Genomic DNA, 20,407 nt, shown 5'->3' on the forward strand with positions numbered 1-20,407 from the left:
AGTAATCTTGAATAATTTTTCGACCAAAACACTCAATAGATGTCTTATTCTTGTTAGGAAATAAGATGAGCGTTTACCAACTTTCATTGAGCGGATTGCCTCTATTGAGCTGAGACTGTCTGAAAAAATAAAATAATGGTCGATGGGCAGCGTTTCAATGATCCCTAGAGCATATTATATATCATCCATTTCAGCGACGGAACAAGGATCTTTGAGTTTGAAAGAGGCACTGGAATTTTAATTGAAGATGCCGAAGCCAGTGGACCCGTTTATGCATGAACCGTCAGTAAAGAACATTTTATCAAATCTAACTTTCCCATACTCTGCCGAAAATATCGGCGGAATATAATCGGAGCGTAGATGATCTGGGATTCCATGGATTTTTTGTCGTATGGACAGATCAAAAATGACAGAAGAATTGCAAAAGTATGGGAAACAAACTTGGTTGGAGATGCCTGGTGAAGGGTGCACGTCGTGGGTAAGGTACTCATGGTATAAAGACATAAAACTTGACTGAGGAGTCAGTTGGAGTAGATTTTCGAAGTTATCGATCACCAATGGATTCATGATCTTGCAACGGATGAGAAATCTGTAGGATAATTATGTGAACCGAAGAGTAAGCGGGGTTACTCCTGCCAAGACTTCGAGACTCATCGTATGTGTCGAATGCATAGGACTATGTCTTTGATTTCTATATAGGAGGGTCACTCTACGAAAAATGTAACGATTTATTAAGAGTTTTCAAACGCATATTACTCAAAATGGTTATTGCGACATATGTTGTGTTATATATCATTAGCCAGGAAATTCATCCAGAATTTTTTTGGCTTGAAACATGAACAGTGAATATAGTAAAAAACGTTAACAATTCAACGATTAAATTGGGTATTTCTTCTTTCGATTGCACTATCCACTCGCTTCCTCCCCGACGCAACGAGCAATCTTTTTGCCTAAATTCGGGCGTTAGCTCATAATGTGAGTTGATACGTAATAAAATAAGTAAAAAAATAAACAGCGTCCGATTTGGCTGTTTGCTGGCTCGGAATGACCTTATTCCTTCCCGGAGACGAATTCGTCGCACCGTACTGTGAGCGGCCTGGAACTTATTGGCCAAATCGCGGTCTGAAAGATTGGGATTCCTCTTGATGGCCTTGATGACTTTCCCACGCAGTTTCCGGTCGACAGTTCCACTCCGACGCTCCGAATGCGGCTTCCGAGCCGTCGTCAATGTTTCCTTGTACTGCTTGATAACACGCCATACGGTATTTCTGGGCATTTTAAGCTGTTTAGCTAGCTTAGATGCCGACAACAATGGATTTTCAAGAAAACTGTGCACAATTTTATCTCTCCGTTCGGCTTCCATGGCGGTTGTTTACAAAATGCTATCGTTTGGTGATATGACATAAATACATGGTGAAAGGTAATGAATTTCCCGACACGTGGGTGAAAAAAATTTCCAAATCCGTCCACTAGGAGCGTCACAATGAGCAAAAGAATTTGTTCCAATATTAAATGAAGCAGATTTTAGCAGTTATCACACCTCTCCTTCATTAATCTAGGGCATTGATAAGACTAAAATAAAATCGTGGGACATATGATGTGCTAATTGTGGATAATGGAAATCCAACGTGCCCCACGATTTTATTTTAGTCTTATCAATGCCCTAGACTAATGAAGAAGAGGTGTGATAACTGCTAACTGCTACTCGCCTAATTATTTTCTAGCTTTTAGTACATTATTATGTTTATTCACAACTAAACCGTTTAACTTAAAAGATTTCTTTTACTTATTTTATTTTCTAGTTTTTAGTACATTATCTGTTTCATTAGAATATTTCTCTACAATAAAACCATTGTACTTTATTCTATCAGTCAAAAAAATTCATTGATATCGATATTGGGTGGGTTGCAGAAAATACATAGTGTGTTCTCCAAGTCAAGTTCGTTCGTTTGATACACATATCTCAATCAACCTTTTTTTTTTTTGAGATGATATGGAATCAGCTATTTTGTAGCGGCGGCCAAATTGGATTTTTCAAGATAAGCAGTTTTAAAATGACAGCAGAGATAAAGGTATTCTATAAATTCGGTCAGTTCCTATTGGTCAAATTTCTATTAATGTGGGACAACCCTATAGACATACAAACAGTTCAAGCTAAATAAAACCGTTTAATAAAGTAATTTGCTATTTTGCCCTTGCATTTGAAGCTTATATTAATCGGGTTTTGAGAAAATATGCAGCCCGCCATTTGATAGTGGCAGCCATCATAGATTTGCATTTTTCATAAATAACCGTGTTCTACTAGCCAAGCCCTTTCATTTGATTCCCATAATAATAGGGTTTTGAGAAAATATGTAGTCCGCCATTTCGTAGTGGCAGCCATCTTGGATTTGCATTTTTCATGAATAACGGTGTTTTACTAGTGAAGCCCTTTCATTTGATACCCATATTGATGGGGTTTTGGAAAACCCATATTGATGAGGTTTTGAGAAAATATGTGATCCGCCATCTTGGATTTTCAAGATCATGAAATACGCAGTTTTATAATGACTACAGAGATAAAGGTTTGTTCCTAATTTCAGATCAATCGGTCAACAGGAAGGGCGTCAAATTTCTATTAATGTGGGTCAGCGCTACAGACACACATGTTACAAACATACAAACATACAAACATACAAAGATACAAACAGATTACAGGACAAGCTAAATAAAACCGTTTAAAAATAAATTATTCTCCATTTATCGATAATAGGCATTAATTTTATATTATGCTAGCTGCCCCGGCAAACGTTGTTCTGCCATATAATGTATTTCTAGAGAATATTTTGGATGGTAAAAATAACGAATATACTTCAAGAGAGTTTGTATGTTAGCGTTCAGATCTGTCAAATTGATCTAAATGATGATTTTCGCAGCGAAACATACACATGCGTAGTTCTTATTTTCGAATTTTCCCTTTTTATTTTAAATATCCTTATATATAAAGGTATGCATAGTCAATTTTTTCGAATTTTTCCAATCATCTCAAATATTTTCCAAAGTATTCTATCATTCTAATTTGGGTAAAGACAAATTCACAAAATAAATGGACGACGTAGATCTGATCAGCCGTTCTCCCGTGATGATGAGTTATACGTACGTGGGAAAAACTCTCTTTTATATATAAAGATTGTATGTTGTCCAATAAATTTGTGCTCAATTCATGTTTTTATCGTGTAGGTCTCACCACTAACAATTTGTGTAATTGTGGTCCAGGATGTCATAATATCGAGTATGTTGTTTGGTTATGTAAAAATGCAATAAAAGAATTTAACCCATTAGTGCCCAGCTTATGAAATATAATACGCAAAAACGCTCGTTTTTGAAAAACTGTTTTTGATGAAACTAAAGTGTTAAGCGCATTTTAAATGATACCACATGACTATTTAAAAGTGTTTTTTGTGTCAGTGTCATTTTTGTTGTTTTGTTGTGTATTGAAGCTTGCAGAGTTCGCGTTTCCCGCAAAAGTCGCAAAGTAAACATAACCTACACCTGGGCAGTAATGGGTTGAATGGCTGCTGATTTAAAAGATCGAAAGGGTATACCCAGATTATGATAGCTTGAGTAGTCGCGATCCTACAGGGCAATAAAGTTATGACAAACAATGTTCCGGACAACGTGGTAACGAAGGAGATAATGCAATTTTAATCTATAATATATTTTTGTAGTCATAGATTGATTTGACTCAGGCTTATATTAATGTAGGACTTAACTATTTAGACTTGTGTTTCAAAATGATACATGATGACTCTGTCTTCTTCTGCATGATTGAATAAGCAGAAGAAAAAGGTAGTAATGGCTTTAATGGTATTTTTGTGGACATTTCTGAACAGAATGTGGTACCGAATTCTACCACGTTATGTCATCTAACCCATTTAAAGGATAAAAGTACATACAGGAAACGGTTTTTCCAGGGCATCCATTTGAGGTATCAAAAGAGAAAAAAATACAGGTTTTGAATAATGAAAAACTCAATTTAAATGTAATTACTACACACAATCACAGTCCTATGTCAAGATCCCGTCCGTGTCCCTATGCTCAGACCCATCAACTTTTTATTTTATCCGATAACAACTGAAGACTACCGACTAACGCTACAAACAGAGCAACCTGGTGATTACGTCTAGCTGTGCGTACAAATAAATGTTCATTGAAACGATTGATTGTCCACATAAATAGACGCAAGCGTGTTTCATATGGAAAAAATATGTTTTAATGCACCAAATCTCGTAGGCCCTCTTTTTGACGATAATATCCTTCAACTGGACAGATTATTTCATTGGATTTGCATGGTTATCCTTGTAGGTCAAAAAATAACAAAAATGCGTTTTCCCAACACAAATGGTGTTGGTGATTACGTCTCCTATGCAAACATGGATAGTAAAGCCGTTATCGCTCACCTGTTCAACACCTACGATTAGCAAAATATTTTCTTAGGCAGCGATATAAGAAATATTTGTCAGGTGAAAAAGTCATGTTTATTTATTTCTTTCAGCTTCTATAGAAATTTTACACAAATAAATGAGATCAGAAATCAATTTGAGTAGTATTTATTTAGCAAGTAGTAAGTATTTTCAAATACCACATCGTCTCAATACACCACAAAAACATAGGGTCCTATTCGACGAAACGATCCTATTCCAGTACACGAGTTTCATTGAAATGTTCTATTTGGTAGACTGGAAAGACTTATGTCACATTTTATCGATATGATCAAGGATGTCAGATGAGAAGACATGTTTTTATTTTGAGAAAATTATGATGATGATGGTCCCACCTCATACCCCTACAATGGTTTGAGCAGGACGATTTATCATTAAGATAATTTTTAAAGTTTAACAAAGCAACATTAAGTTTAATGTTTTCATTTGATTATGTTGTTTGAAAAATGCTCATTTGAAAACCTATAAAATTTTCCAATTACTGATTGAATTTGATGGTTATAGGGTAAGTGTACCAATTATGCAGGAGATATGTCACCAAATTCCAGAGATCTGCAAATAAATACTCTATTTGAATTCAAAAGTATACGAAAGTATACTTTGAACTCTGTTCTCGAAGATTTTCACTTATATTTCAATGATTAATCGACTAGATTGTGTAAAAAACATGTTTGAAAATGTGACTTCCATGTACCCATTATGGTAATAGTGTTCCTGGAGTTTCGTAATAAGTGTACCTATTATGGTAATAGGCGGTGGCACATGGAAAAAGTGTTGATAGGATTCAAATGAAACTTTAATAATTTTTTTAAATAAAACTATGACTTTAAATCTAATTCCTAGTATGCAATACTCTGTCGTTAATTCTACACTCGACGAAAAATTATAGGAACGGAGCGCGAAGTCGAAATTTTCATTTTGAGTTTTGAGATGTGATACTTGAATGTTTCTATCTTTTTGTGTGCAGGTGTAGAGGATAACAATATTGGAAAGAAAAAAAATCGTTTTTTTCTGTTTTTCAAAGATTTTGGAGATTACCATAGTGTTTTATTAACCGAATCAATAGTAAATCCAATTATCCTTATCAATCAGCATTCATTTGATTCCAAGAAGGCTCCTGTAGGTCATTTTACTACAGGTAAAAGTTTTGATAGAATGAAACATTTCCCAATTTGTAATGAATAATCAATCAATAATGCGATTATTCCCAAATCAGAAGGCAGCTTTGATAATTCCAATAAATTCTGTACAAGGCTCATTATTTATTATACATCATTCGGCAATTTTTGCTTAATTTTGACGCGGGACTACGTCTAACCGGAATATATGGGGGGTAAAATGAAAACCTAAACACAGAACATGCAGGAAAAAATGAAGGATTTCGAATGCTTATAACTCGAACATTTCTTACTGTATCGGAAGGATGTTTGCATCAATTGATAGGGAATATTTCCACGCATATATCGCAATTAATAAAATGTTGTTTTTCATTAGATAAACAATTGAATAACTGTAAAATGATAAGCGTCATCTAAACGCCCTAACTGCCTCGTTTTGATTGGCCCGATTTACGGACTCCCCAACACAGCCATAAAAATCAAGCAGCCTCGGGGAAATCGGCATTACAAATACATGGAAGTAGGGGGACTTTTGTTCTCACCGAAAAATATTCCCTAACACAGACTTCAAAACCATGTAGCGTGGGAAAATTGGCATTGCAAATTCATGCAAGTCGGGGGCATTTTTGTTCCCACTGAAATGTGTTTCCCCAACACAGAGTTCAAAACCAAGGTAGAGAAATCGGCATTGCAAAATGCCCATGAAATTTAAAATGTCATGAAATTTTAGAGGCGAATGAACTGAATAGTTTAAATCCTCTTAAAGCCAAAAAGAAAAAGCCGAAACACATGAAAGTAGGGGGAGCATTTATTCCCACCGAAATGTGTTCCCTAACAGAGATTCCAAAAGCACGTTGCCAGAAGGAAATCGGCATTGCAAATTCATGCAAGTCGGGAGAATTTTTGTTCCCACTGAGCACAGAGTTCAAAACCAAAGTTTCTGGGAAAATGGGCTTTGCAAATTTTGTACTCGCTTGCCTTTGTGTAGACTAGAATATGTTTCATTAACGCGATCTTCTAAGCTTAGGAACCTTAGGAACCTTAGGAATCGTGCAGACGGTAGATGCGAATGAACTTTCAAGTTCATTCAAATTCGCAAATTCGCTTCGAGAAGTACGTACACTTGAGAGATGCAAACTTCAGAGGGAAACGCAAAATAAAATAATCGTTCGATAATCCTTCCGTTCACATATTTTGTCCTAGGCATCATACCAAACGTAAAAGGACTATCATTAAATTTACCTGTAACGAAGAACATAATCTATCACAATGCATGAATTGCCCTTACATGGCAAAGCAAATATATTGAATTCATTTGAATTTGGGAACTGTTTCATTCAAACAAGAATTTAATCAATACAAAACAAATAATTGCTAAGCTAAGGTCCCACGTCAATTTTGCGGTTATATCATAGATATGACCCAACCATTTTTTTCTTTTGTTTTGATCGATTTTCTCCATTGACTTTCTCTTACGATAACTATGGCATTTGAGACAGATTTTGTGCCACATAATTTCAATATGCAAAGAACATCAACCAATTATTTGTATTCAAGATTAAAAAACTAAGAACTTCAGAGATAATAATCTGAGAGAGGGTACACTCAATGAACTACAATTCAAAAAAGAATTAACAAGCATTACAAGTTCCGGTTGTGATTTATCTTCTGTTAATGAGAATTTTTCTCTAATATCAGGTATCCGGCCGGATACCAAATGTTGGCCGGATAGGCAGGATACCGAATTATCCGAATATCCGTTTCATCTCTAGATTAGACTGTTGTTGAGTGCTCCCGGTTGGAAAATAACTACCTGCTGGGCCTCTCTCTGGAGTGAGGGTTGTGATGCAGCTTTCGCTTCTCTTCAGAAACTTAACAAAGGATATTAACCCATTCACCTAAGTTTTAATTATCAACAGAGTGTACCAAACAAATATGCTTCGGTCGGACACGCATAGTGCTATTTCACCACACTGCTGAGCGTTTAAAAGCGCCCTATGATATGCAATTGCACAGCGTGAAAACGTGAGGTACAACCATAATAGCATAACAACCATAACAACGTATAACTAAATACACTGCGTTTCACAACTATAGAACCACTCATTTATTCTGAGTTGCCAGAGATATATAAGTCGGTTGATTTGAAGTAAATAGTGTAGGATATAACAACTACACTTATACCTCGCATTACGGCCTAGATACGTTCCACAAAATTTGGCCGCAAAGCGAAAAACCGTAAAAGGAATCAATTATTCTAATACAAATTCATACAATTCAATCAGATCGGTTCCAAATTTGTTAAATATGTAACATGGTTTATCATTCAAAATGTATTTTTTCTTTTTATTTTCATTTCATTTGAATCAAAAATATATACATAACATAAACATAAAACATACAATACATACGACATACATACATGAAAACCAGCAATAATCTATTAACAAAAATGAAATAACTTCATGTTACATGGAATATAGCTTATTTATATGTTGCTTAAGTTATTGTCTCGCAAATATTTTTCCACTTCTGTACAAAACTGGTTTTTGATCCAATCCTCAATTTTTTTGCCGTTGTAACGAAACATTTTAGGTCGTAAATCGAAAACGTGTCTGAATTGAAGAGGGCCGTTATAGCGGAATGCCGTATAAAGCTCGGCTGTATAGCGAGGTATGGGTGTATCTTCATTTAAATCTTCATTTAAGACAGGCCATTTGAACTTTATTATTGTGTTATCCGAATGAACGAATGAACAGTTTGATGTTTTTACATCAAAAACAATGTGATAATTGGGTAATTTGACATCAATTCATAAAATCCGGAAAGTCATGGTCAAGCTTGTTTACCAGATCAAAACCCTATCAAGAACTTATGAGGAGTGATCGTACGAATAGTAGATGCAACTTATAAGCAGTATGAGTGATTTGAAGAGCTTAAACGAGCAGTATCCTCTGCGTAGAACGAGATACACACTGCAACATGACGCAACTTGGTCAAAACCACCCTGAATGGGTTATTTGAACTGATTGAGAATTTAAGATGACCTGCGAATTATAAACTTATTGTAATTCATGTGATTACGTTAATTTTGCAAAGGAGTGAGAGTTTTTCCATCTGATTCTATAGTTATGAAACAAGGGAATTTTTGCTTTTTGAATGTTTCACGCCCGAACACAATAATAAAGTTGAAATGGCCAGTCTTTTAAATGAAGATAGTTGTTATATCCTACACTATATACTTCAATTCAACCGAGTTCTTACATATCTCTGGAATCTTAGAAAAAATGAGTGGTTCTATAGTTGTGAAACGCGGTGTAGGAACAAACAGTGGTAGACATTCGTTTAGCCGCACCCTATTCTTCCACAATATTTTTAAAAATTAGTCAATTCTTTGTACAGTTTTGTTCATAAAAGACTATTATTGTTTATTTTCATCGAATTTATTTAAAAAAAAATATAAATTCACTTTTTGTTTTCTAAGTAATTCAAATATGTGGAATCAGGGTGGACATTCGTTTAGCTGCATCCTAAAATTTCAATAAAAGAACATTTGTGCGGCAAATTTCGAGTCCAATCGGTAGCTAATATTGAGTATGTTCACCTCCATTTTGGATCACTTTGAAAACTCGATTTGGCATCGTGTCAGACGGCTTTTAAAATGTTGCCATATTGATTATAGCACTACACTCCTGAATTACTGCCTTAAGACTAGAAATGTTGTCAAACTGTCATCCGTTTGCATAGACCATCTCGGCCAAGATTCTCCATAGGTTCTCTATGGGATTGCAATCGACTGCAAGCAGGTCATTCAAGAAGCGGAATGTCCTTCTCGGCGAACCATGCCTTCGATTGCTTGTAAACGTGGATCTATGCATAATCCTGCTGAAAAAACGACATCCTCGGTAGCGTTATTCTCAATATGACCAATCAAAACGTCCTTCAGTAATTGAAGATACTATTCGGAGTTCGATCTCACGACATGCCGTTGACTTAAATTGTACCAATAGCAACTGTAACAGTCCGGACCATCCAAATTGAACTTTTTTCGCCGGAAAATACAACATTTCTCCATTCTAGTTTCCATTCTATGTATTGCCGGGCGAAAATTAGATGGCTCTGCTTATGGGTGGCGGTCAGTTTCGGCTTCCCTTGAAGTTTCTTCCACATGATGTTTGGTGACTCATTCAAGATGCGCGCAATATGCCTCTTCGTTACTGGGAAAACCGATTCTGCCTTAATGTATGAGCAGGACATTGTTCCCTGGTTGCTTCGTGTCTTATTCGACCTTTAAGACGCAAAGTAATTTTGGTGTTCCCATATGTTGGTCGTTATATTCCATATTTCTGACACTATTTAGAGAAATTCCGTACCACTTTCTAAGATCGACCAATTTTTGTTACGATCGAGCGATTAGAAAATTTTTGTTCACATAATATCTTTATTATTTTCCGTCCCTCTTCCGTCAATAGTAGACTTTCCGAGATCTCGCACAGCACGCAAAAGAGACAGTGTGCTTTGCGTTATCCAGTCTCGCATCTCACAAACTCATTGGGAGCTGTCTGCAACAAATGAGCGAGGTAAAAGGCAGCCGAGCGAGCAGAATTCCTGTGCGCGCTGAAATTCAAAGCACATTGTCTCTTCTACGTGCTGTGCGAGATCTCAGAAGGCCTAACCAAATGTCACTTTGAGTCAGGTACATGAGAAAGTCTCGCGAGCACTAATGCACGAACATCTCTTCGTATACACAACACATGTGCATCGTTCGCATCGAAACGCAACGAGGCATTTCCTGAACACATCACAAAATTTTATGTAAGAGAAGAGCAATAGCCAATCCCAGGCTCGTGTGCTAAAGCCCGGTCTCATCGCTTGCACATGGAAGGGTTGTGAGGAAGAGAAAATCGATATTCGTCTCTCGAAAATAAAGCGCGCGCACAGGAAGTCTGGTCAATAGAATACCTTTCGCCAATCCTTTAAGTTCTACGTAAATCGCTAATCTGACCAACTTCTTACGTTGCACATCTAATATTTATCTTGTAAATTGAACATTCCCAATTATTTTTGAAAAAACACAGATAAAGGCTTGGTGATTATGCGAAAACTCGATTTTTATGCCCTGCGGCTAAACGTATGTCTCGGGAAAAAACGACGTTTGAATGTTTATATCCACCGCCTTGTGTGTTTGTGTGATTGTGACGCACGTCCTTTCAATGAAATTGACTTAAATATACTACCACTACCGATAAAAAGAACATTCCTAGTATTTTTGTAAGTGTTTCAAGTTTTTTTTTCAAGTGCGGCTAAACGAATGTCTATCACTGTAGCAACTCTGATTTTCGGCTTTGCAGCGATTTCCTACAACCATAATAGGAACAGGGCAGCTTTCGTTATTGCGATAATTGGCACGTAAATGTAAATTGTATTACTATACAAAAATACAAGTTTATTCAATAAAATCGTGTAAATTGGTCGAATCACAACATCAAGAAGGTTGTAATGCATGCGTCTACACAGTATTTGCATCAAAACAGCCGCTTTACAGTATGAAACTCTCATTATTTTGATCACATATTCTTTAGCAAAATGCTAAGAAGCAAGCATCAACTGGACACACTATTTTCAAACTATATTTTTCAACTAAAGAACAATGTTTCGCATAGAATCAAGTATCTAAATCGATAAAGAAGAGATTTTTGATGTTTAAAAATCATATCAGCGCCTTTAAAATTAATTTATACTTTCTAAACTGATAAAAAACTCACTCGTATTACCATAATAAGTACTATTGCGATGATAGGTACTTCTACCCTAGTTGAAAACATACATTGCTTATGCAATTCTAGTTTAGCCGTGAAACCATATCTGAAGATAAAAGCCTAATACCTAATACTTCCCAGCCAATACGGTCTAAATAAAAAATGTCACATTGTGTACTGAGCTACACTTGTTTTCTCTCAATCAATAATGTTTAATCATTATATCAAGCTTCAAATTACCAAATATATAATAAAATAAAAGAGATGATTTTTGGACATTGAAATTTGATGCGGGGTGATTTGGACCGTCTGTGGGTTAATTTGGTCCAGTGTGTGTTTCATCGAAAAAAACATACTTATGTTTATGTAAAGTATTTTTGGATAATGTTACAATCAGTAACAGTGTTCTGGGTTCGATACCAGGTGTCTTGGCCAGATACCAGACCAGAAAAAAAAATCTCGAATTCTGCATGGATCTTTTCACTGTTGTTCGAGCATTTTCAAACACTATTGATGCTTGGTAGAAGAAAATCCGTTCTTGATGACCTGCGTTGCTCTTTCAAGCTCTCCCTCCTTCCAACGCTGTCTACCCATCCTTTTTTTGTAGTTCTGCGGCATCTGGCAATCAATTAGACCAAAGAAAAGCCTCAAACCTGTAGGACCCATTCACCCACAGAAACGTGTCTATGTCACCCCACACAACATGCAAAAATTAAAATGCAATTAATTGCATTTATTGTTATCAAACTGACAGTTTCGCTGCATCAAATTGTTCCTTTTCTGTAGACGAACAGAACTTTACTGCACAATACACCAAATGTTTGTTTAATCATCGGAAAATTCACATTTTTTGACAATCAAAGTGCTTGTTGTGTTCATGTCACCGTTTCCTTCCACCTGTCGAATTTTACTAAAGTTTTTTTTACGTTAGGTACATACGGTTCACCAATAGAAGGAGATGGCATTATAAAAAATCGAAGTTGAGCCGTACTTTTTGAGATAGAGGGGTGGTCCAAATCACCCCGTATGTCCAACTCACCCAGTGTTACCCTACTTATCTTCTGGAATAGAGCTTGAGCTTGAGCTTGGGTAGACTGTACAATTCGTAGTTGCTCTCCGTGATTGACCTGAACCAACCAAATTGCACAAAGAACACACAGAATGACGCTTGGGACTAGCAAATCATTCTCGTTGTGCAATTTTCGGTGATTCGAGCTTTCAATGATCAATAACGACGCCGGCCACGTCCTTACAGTCACCAGGGGAAGGGTAGGAATGTTAGTATGATATTCGCCGCCCGAAGGCCAGAAGGGTCGCCTCTATAGCGTGGTTCCCTAGCGTTTATCATGGAAGGGATAGTTTGTTAGTGGGAAGGGGTAATAATCAGGATTCACTGTGGTAAGTGATGTGATTATGCTAACGCAAACTAGAGACTACTTGACGAAACGAAAACTTGAAAACCAAATGCATTTCGTAGCCGTGTAGATATTAAAGGGTGACCTGAAAAGGTCTCTGCAAAAGGATCATAACTCTGGTAAGTGAATTAATTTTGTAAGCGTGGACCCAATTACTCGTTGAAACGAAAACTCGAACATCAAATGCATTTCGTAGCAGCTGAACGGTAACCTGAAAAGTCTCCTCTGTTCAACGGAGCAAAAACTCGAAAATCAAATGCATTTGAAGATTGAATATATTGAAGGGTCACCTGATAAGGTCTTATCAGACTCGGATCGGACTTAATACTTGTGCCTAGTCGCACGTCATGCTCTTCCATTGTAATACACGGAAATCACGGAAGTTTTCCGAATTGGGACTCTAGCATCTTGAACCTAGTCTTGCAATTTATATTTGAACCTTGAAAAGGAAAACTTGATACCTGCGATTTGGATTTGTAATAAAAACTAACAATTTCTCAAGTTATCAGTCGAGCAATTATTAACGAAATCATTGTTCTTGTAGTAAGGGTTAGAATGACATAATTGAAGGAAAAGCAACGTCAATCCTCTATTCAAAAAAAAAAAAAAACGAAAAGGAGATACATACAAGAAGAACTCACTGACATTCAAGGTGAACTACTAATCCCAAGAAAAAACATGGGTGAGCAAAAGAGACAAATGTAAGTTAATTCAAACTTTTCTCTCGACCTCCGTAACATTCTCATGGTCGAAACGCACACTACATTGAATATTCTTGCATGGAAATCTTATGGCCGCTTGTACATACACATCAAAGTCAACGTCTAGCTAGATTTAAAAGAAAAGAAAATCGATGTTACGTTGACGTCAATGCGCTCTTTACCACGAAGACAATATTAGATATATAAAAACCTCTAAAACTATTGGATCTTCTAAAACTCTAGATTGAATGCAACTTCGCGCGAAAATGCGGCTGCACAAATCTCACGCAACTGCGAGAAGTAAACAACGACATAGAACTGCACCGGCGTGGCTACACCGTCCGCTCCGCCTTGCCGTGACCGAAATCGTCTGCCTCGAACAAACAAAACAGCCTGCCTCCATCCGTCAGCTATCGCACAATCAAAATATGCTCTCCGATCCAATCCTCTCACAAAAACTCGACTGTACGTCAACCGACGAAAAGAATCAAACTACCTTGGTATTCCGAAGCAAACGAGTCCGTTCTGGGAAGCAAGGCAACCACACCAATACAATCACATGTTTGCTGGTCATCCTCCACGATCGCGCACTCGTAATGCCACACTCTCACACGCAGCCGCACCCGCCATCACCGCAGTCTTCTACTGACTGACACTTTCTCTCTCTCGCACACAACACCGAGAGACTTGAAGCGGATTGCATTTCGGATCGGTTATAAAAATAACAAATTGTTAATAGTACTTAGCTGGGATATTGGTGTTTCTCGATACAGTTGGATCATTTTGCTGGCAGAATTAGTGGTTAGTGGATTCCATCCTTAATATCACTGCTGTAAAAAACATGCTCTAAAAAGCAAGCTACCACGCATACACACATAACCACGGTACACGAGAGAGTTGAAAAAAAAACAACGCCATAATCCAGTAAAATAACCAAAAAACTGATTAACTGAATTTGAACTTTTTTTTTTCATTACAACACCATTAACACAACGAAACCAGAAACCATTTTCACGATAACTTCCACCAACAAACTATTCCTAGCAGCGAATAGAGCCGAAACAGGTTGAAACGAGCTAAACAAAGAAGAAAAAAAATCAGACGCGGAGCAAAGAAAAACTCATCCGCACCCGACGAGTGTTCGGTCGAGACTCCCCTACTTATCTTCTGGAATAGAGCACATAAACTGATTCGCAACTCAACAGTAGTATTTGACTGAAGGCGAAAAAACACGTGCATACAAAAATGAGGATAGTGCAATTCGTTTATTTTGCGATCATTTTGCTTCAGCTAAAGCACGCAGGGTAAATATTTGACTAGAACATAAGTGACGTAGTTAATTATATTCTAGCCTTCAAAATACGAATAAACTGCTTAATGTGAAGATTGGTATAAGTTATTAGTTTTATCAAAATATCACAACTAATTAAAAAACTCGAAAGTGGTATTTTTGGGCCGCCATTTTTATAGTTTGCCGGGGGCGTTGTGTACCCTCTCTACGCCGCTGTTTTGTTTTGACCGTGTGTGGAAGCGGGCATGTTCACGGATTTTATAAAAATGGAAAAAAATGGAAATTCCCCACTGCCAAATTGGTCGAATTACACTACGAACTGCTGCCCCATCCACCGTATTCTCCAGATTTGGCCCCGTGCGGCTTTTTTTTTGTTTCCAAACTTGAAAAAGTCAATCGCCGGTCAGGAATTTGAGTCGAACGAGGAGGTCATCGCCGCCACGGAGGCCTACTTTGGAGACCTCGAAAAAACGTATTTTTCAGATGGATTAAAGAAGTTGGAACATCGCTGGGTCAAGGGTATCGAGCTAAAAGGAGACTATGTTGAGAAATAAATCGCCACTTTTCCAATTTTTTTTTTGCAAGTATTTATCGTACTGCCCTCGTATTTGACAATGTGGAAGATATGTCAGAACCTTACTTATCGGTTCCTGTTGCAAACTCAAACTGGAACGTTTTGGCAGCTGAGTTATTAACGAAGGAAAAAGTTGATGGATCGGTATTGATTGAAGTTCTGATCACCGAAACTTGCATAATTCAAATGAACTGCTGCTCCAAAGCGGCATTCAGTGTGTTCTTTGTTCAGTTTCGCCGTTTCAAATCAATCACGGGAATCATCTAGGAAATATACCGTATCCCAAGCTCAAGCACAAGCCTTTGCCGTTTCTACTAAAATTTTAATTCTCGTATTTCGTCCAGTTGTAAAATAATATTCGAAATGATAAACAAGCGAATTGACTAAAACCTTTGAAAAACTTCTCTGCGAAGTTGTTCATTCAAGGATGCAACATTTCCGTTCTTTCACTCATTCTTTATTCAGTCCATAGAGCCACCCTATTCTCCACGCCGAAAGTTGCCGGAAAGTAAAGTGCACGATGTAGAACATTATGCTTGCGCACAAAATAAAAAAAAAACTTCCAGGGGAACCATAACTTTGCTGTTAAATTATTCATACCGAAGGCAATGGCGATTTAATCAGTGAAATGAAGGTCACCATGGGCCTGTATTTTGCTGGTTTGGTGTGGTGAGTGTGGTTCTGATGCTTCGATAGTGCGCACAGAGTGTTTAGTTTTTTTTTCTCCGTGTCTTTCGAAACGATTATGCACTTCGGCCAGAATAACTCGTGAGTTGTTTAACTGATTCGAGTCCGCAGTTATATTCCCCACACATCTGCAACGACGCGAAAATACGGCGATACGGTGGTCAAACGTTCAAACGATTCGGCAATTCGCTGCCCAAGTCACGCGTCCGTTTTGCCCGAAGTGGGCTCTCCAATTGTTCAGGCTTCATCTGCAGACGTCCAGATTTACATTTTGTCTCTCCCCGTTCCCTCTCCCGGTTGGAGCCTCATCTTGACAGCCCATTCGTTATTCATGTGCGGCAGTAACATTTCTTCCGTAAAATGTCTGCCATTTGCAACATCCTGGCTCTCGCTAATTCATTCGGCATCAATATCCTTTCCTCGCAAAATATGAACCGAGCGGTTCGGAAGGTCCGCACTTTTGCCAGTGTTGCCAGCATTGACATCATATATTTGTCACTCAGCACGGTTGCATGATTTGGCGCGAATGGTGATTTAAGAGTGTATAAATCATGGAATGTGCGGGGCATCGGAAGAAGAAAAAACCCATTGCCATCCCTGGAAGTCCGTGGAGCGCACACGAACCTGTGGCCGGTGCCGCGCGCAATTTGCCACACGTTACATTGTGCAGCGGTAATAAACTTAATTTATTCATGACCCAGGCCAAGGCCTGGGCACCAGAATGCATCATATGCAGCTTGCGCTACCCTACAGAGTTGGGACCGATTCAGCGATTAATTCCAATAGATAACAGCGGAATGAAAGTTGCATTAGACAGATTACTTTTGCAGCAACGTCAAAGCCCCGTGCTCGATAGCCTCCGCAATCAGCGATTGGTCATCGCCGGAGTGAGGGAACACAGAGTGGCATGTTTTATGCAACGCTTAGGGACCAGCAGCAGATCGTACACGCGTCCTATCCGCATTGGGATACAACACAGCAAAACAGGGTCTGTTTGTGTGTTGTTGTAGAGCGGGAATCTGGGCTCTGGCACGATCCAATCTATGCTCTAATTACTCGTCCGACCGCTCAGATGTGCCCACATTCGAACGCAATCCGATTTGCGGAATGGTGGTATCGATTTTTCGGGAGGGTAATGAAAGCCACTAATGCGTGACACAACCGATTCGCGATCGAAGCTCGGCGCGTTGCCCTTTTGGAGGCGTCCCAAGTTCTGGGGTTTGGTGCATTTCCTGTGATGATGAGGGTTGTAAAACAGCAGAAGGCTCATTGCATAGAGTTATGCACCACCAAACAAAATTTTAAATCATTGCAAGAAAAAAAATGTGTAACGTTATCGTAATTTTACACGGTTCTTTCAATAAGCGTTTTTACTCGGATTTTTCAATCAATAAATGCGGTTTTTTGACGTAGGACTACGTCTTTCATTTCTATACCGGGGTGTAAAATCAAAGTTTCGAAAACGAAAGCGTTACGCCGGAGACCGAGATTTTGAGCGTTAATAGCTCCTAAACAACTAAACGAAATGGTATGATAAACACTTCATTCGAAAGATAAAATGTCTACGCATTCTATACTTGTTACTTTTTGATCCAAAAACTTGTTTCAATAGTCTTAAAATTGCTTTCAAAACAGGCTATTGAAATCACCAATCGGTATATAAGCGAGCGCCGCTCGGAAATCCACTCAGTTCTAATTGAACAGAGATTGGAGCATGTTGTCGCTGTTGTGGTGAAGCTCTTCGTTTATCATGAAAGCGCGGATGAACGGTGTCACCAAGAGCCTGTTTGTGCACCTTAGGCCAGAAGGGAATCCATCAGGAGGAGAGTGATGCCACAAATGGTTTCCCGGGAAGACATCGCTACACACACACATACACGCGCGGAATTCTTTCCGTTTGGATACCATTCAGCATCGAGAAAGTTCCGGAAAGATCTAATCATTTCTGGAAAATAATCTGCCAGTTCCTCTGGGAATTTAAAAATATATTCATGTGAAAAAGTTTATTTGAATGTTTTCTATCCATGTAACACTGTGACCAAATATTTTTCAATCAAGTACTATTAACATGTGGTTATAGAGTTAGTATTAACCACTGGTGGGCTTCCAGTATCGAGGAAAATGTGGAAATATCTTATCGTTACTGAAAATAATCTGCCAGTTCCTATGGGAATTTAAAAATACATTCATGTGAAAGAGTTTATTTTAATGTTTTCTATCCATGTAACACTGTGACCAAATACATTTGGTTTTGTGATTTTTCAATCAATCGCAATTAACAGGATAGCTTCTGAAGATTATTCTTCCCCATCAGTAGGATATTTCCGTATCCAATATTGTATGCGCCCGCAATCGATTATTGCTCAGTCGCCGAAAGTTCCGAGCTCAGAGAGTTCATTCCCCTCTAGTTTGCCTTCCAAATTGCCATCGTAAACCACACCTTCTCTCGATTCAATCACACACAAAAAGCATACTTAAGCGATATTCTGGTGGTGAGACACATTCATTTTTCGTGAGGACATCGACAAGACAACATCGTTGCCTAACGTGCTGGAGGAGGTGGACGGCGAAGGATCGACACATACACGCGCAGAATTCTTTCCGTTTGGATGCCATTCAGCATCGAGAAAGTTCCGGAAAGATCTAATCATTTCTGGAAAATAATCTGCCAGTTCCTCTGGGAATTCAAAAATACATTCATGTGAAAGAGTTTATTTGAATGTTTTCTATTCATGTAACACTGTGACCAAATATTTTCAATCAAGTACTATTAACAGGTGGTTATCGAGTTAGTATTAACCACTGGTGGGCTTCCAGTATCGAGGAAAATGTGGAAATATCTAATCGTTGCTGGAAAATAATCTGGCAGTTTCCCTTGGAATTGAAAATTACATTCAAGCGAAAGAGTTTATATGAATGTTTTCTATCCATATAATACATTTGGGTTTGTGATTTGTCAATCAAGTACAGTTAGCAGGTTAGCTTCTGAAGAACAAGGTTTTTCGTATCCTATATTGGATGCATAAAACCTTGTGCCTCCAACGTAACGCTCTCGTTTTCGAAGTCCCCCAAATATTCATTTATTCATTCATTCAGAATGGATTTAGATTCAACTTCAAACAAATGATCTCTAAATCAACGATAGTCCTACGTCACCCTTGCGGTTATACCATAGATATAACCCACTTCCTGTTTTTTAAACGGGAAACCTGTGCAATATCAGCTTACATTTTTCCCTCATGTTCCCTCAGAGCAGACAGACAGTAATGAGTGCGACGGAAGTTAGTGTCGCACCTTATTACGATTCTTACGTGGATTTTGGGTGAACTGGTTTTTTACGCGGATTCCCCAATTAACGCGGTTTTGTTACGCGTTTTGACGTAGGATTACATCTTTCGGGAACATATTGGGGTACAAATTGGAAATCGAAAATCGAGCACATCGTGAAAATTGTCCTATTTCAAACGCTTATTGCTCAGTCATTTCATGATGAATTGATGAAATTTGAGCATCAATCAAATTCGGTACTCCATAAAAAAAATTTATATTGAAGAAAATAATATATGTCATGAAACTAACTATCGAACAATTGAAAAATCTCAACCCCTATCCTAACGGAAATACCCATTTCTGATTGGTCGAAACTAACGACACATGCGGCGGGTCCCTAACAGAGACATCAAAACGAAGCTGCCTGGGGGAAATCGGCATTGCAAATACATGAAAGTAGGGGGAACTTTTGCTCCCACCGAAATGTGTTCCCTAATAGAGACATCAAAACCAAGCTGCTTGGGAGAAATCGGCATTGCAAATATATGCAAGTAAGGTGAGTGATACGATTAATTCTAGCAAATAAAATTTAAATTTGGAACTACAATATCCGATCGTGTATTGTGAAAAATTTGGCACAAGTGTAAGTGTAAAATTGTATATGGTAGCAATTGTGTTATGAATGACTTGATATATGAAACGATTTATTTCAATTTTCATAAATAAAACTATGCATGGATTATACCTATGATATAACCGCAAGGTTGACGTAGGACTGCCGTTGGCTTAGTAATTAAAGTAAATTTGTGTTTTTTCAATTAGCAATAATCGCACTTCGAATGTTCCTCATTGGGAACGATATCGACGCTGCGCAAAGCTGTTTATTAAATTATTGATTAAGCTAGTGAATGAATGAAACAATTCACGAATTCAATTGCAAACAAATCCCAATTTTGGTCAATTCATGCAGTACGGTAGTGGTTTTTTTTTCCAAAATATATTTTTCATTAAGGCACATGTGGCGTTAGCCTGACGGGGCCGGGAGTCCAATATTTTGACAATTTTTGTCTTACAACTATGTTAGTAATATGTAACCGATTACTCGCGGTTG

At 37.9% G+C, this 20,407-nt stretch overlaps 1 protein-coding gene and 1 pseudogene across 2 annotated transcripts in view; one reads left to right on the plus strand and one right to left on the minus strand.

Annotated features, from left to right (window-relative positions):
- LOC129761815 (uncharacterized) overlaps window positions 1–20,407 on the plus strand; it is a 240,108-nt gene that overhangs the window by 12,796 nt on the left and 206,905 nt on the right. The window lies entirely within an intron of this gene.
- LOC129763846 (U4 spliceosomal RNA) lies at window positions 19,984–20,175 on the minus strand (annotated as a pseudogene).

Source organism: Toxorhynchites rutilus, chromosome 1 (assembly GCF_029784135.1).
Source record: "Toxorhynchites rutilus septentrionalis strain SRP chromosome 1, ASM2978413v1, whole genome shotgun sequence".
In the NCBI taxonomy this organism is placed as follows: Eukaryota; Metazoa; Arthropoda; class Insecta; order Diptera; family Culicidae; genus Toxorhynchites; species Toxorhynchites rutilus.